Genomic DNA, 1,769 nt, shown 5'->3' with positions numbered 1-1,769 from the left:
AACTGTGGATAATAGTTTGTGGGAAACTTAAGAACTCAGTGTCAAACTAGAGGAAGATGGAAAGGCATTTGAAGAAGATAGACTTTAATTAGAAAKAAAAGACTATATTGTACTCAAATAGGGTTTCTGGGACTTTGTCCCATGGGACAGGATAAGAGGCAATGGGCAGAAATTGAAGCACAGGAAGTTCTGCCTGACCGTGAGGGGGAATTTCTTCGCTGTGAGAGTGATGGAGCACTGGAGCAGGTTGCCCCGAGAGGTTGTGGAGTCTCCTTCTCTGGAGATCTTCAAGGCCCGCCTGGATGCAACCCTGTTTAACATGCTCCAGGTGACCCTGCTGAGCAGGGAGGTTGGACTAGATGATCTCCAGAGGTCTGTTCCAACCTTACTGATTCTATGATTCTATGATTAAGAAGATATGTGAAGAAATCTAGGATAGAATCAAAGATCATAGTTCAAAGGCCACCAAATAAAATCTGCTGAAGCTGTCATTCCGTACTATATTAATTAAAAAAAAAAGCTTCCTCTAAGTTGGAGATCRTGTTCTTTATAAGCAGTCTGAAAAAAACTTAAGGATTTATTTCAGGGCTGATGAGTAATTACTGTTCTCCCTAACTTTAAGCAGATCTGCATTTTTTCAGTGCCTTGAAAGTTTGATCTGGGATGTCTGGGATCTTGGACTTTRAAGTGGAAGATCTTGATTTTTTACAGCTTTTTTAATATAAATAGATGTTTGCATATTCAGTGTTTTCATTTTTTCCAAGTCTGGAGCTGTTTCAGCACATGCAAATGCTGTGCTCTTGGTAGGTTGRTGAATATGATTGGGAGTTTATAGCATGTTGCACCACATTTTCTACTTCTAGGGCAGACAGACAAAGGGCTGTAGACAAAGGGCTATTATTGCTGATTATTAAGAAATTTAAGATAAATGCATGGAGATAGTATTTTGACCATGATCGTAAAAATGTGATTAAGAAATTCAATATGATAGAAAACCACAGATTTAATATAGATTTCCAAGACATGCAGTGCTCATGTATTTATCACAAGACTCGCATCCAAGTCTTTGACTTGTGTACGAGCAGAATAAAATTCTTCAAAGCTGATTCTTTAAAGATCAGGTTTTTTTTCTCATAACTTTATTGTAGAAACCAATTTCTGTTTAATGACATGAAAAAAAGCCTTGAATTTATGAAACAGCACATAAATGCTTGATTATGTCATGGCCCAAAGTAAAAGTGAATGCAGGAAGGAAAATGTAGCAAGGGAAAAGGGGATCTGTTTCCTCTGCTAAGAAAGGCCCTTACATCAAATACTTGCATGAAACAAGCACACTAGTTCATGTGTTGTYGGAGCCAAACCTTACCGCCTTCAAGTGAACCTTTGTCTTTAGTGGTCCTGGTTTAAAAAGAAATAAGTAATTGCAATTTTAAAATACCAGAACTAAGCACTTTCCTATTCAATGGACAGAAGGAGACTGAAGCATAAGCCAGCTAAGAAAAGAAGGTAGCATCACTGTTGCTACACAAGTAGACTGTATGTAAAAATCATACAGCACCTTCACAGTACTTCTAGACCAAGCAGAATGGCTTTGTTTTGGTCTCAGCAATAACTCTGGGGATTCAGGGGGGTGTTACCAAAAGGTGAGCGTGATCTGGTATTCCTTGAACTATGTTTCACAGTATCTTGCAATCCAATTTCACCATTAGAAAGCTGCACTGTCTCAGTCTGAGTACTCCTTCTTTTACAGTCTTGAGCAAATATTCCTG

Source organism: Rhea americana, unplaced genomic scaffold (assembly GCF_003343005.1).
Source record: "Rhea americana isolate MKP2758 unplaced genomic scaffold, rheAme1 scaffold_46, whole genome shotgun sequence".
In the NCBI taxonomy this organism is placed as follows: Eukaryota; Metazoa; Chordata; class Aves; order Rheiformes; family Rheidae; genus Rhea; species Rhea americana.
This window is presented reverse-complemented; position numbering follows the sequence as displayed.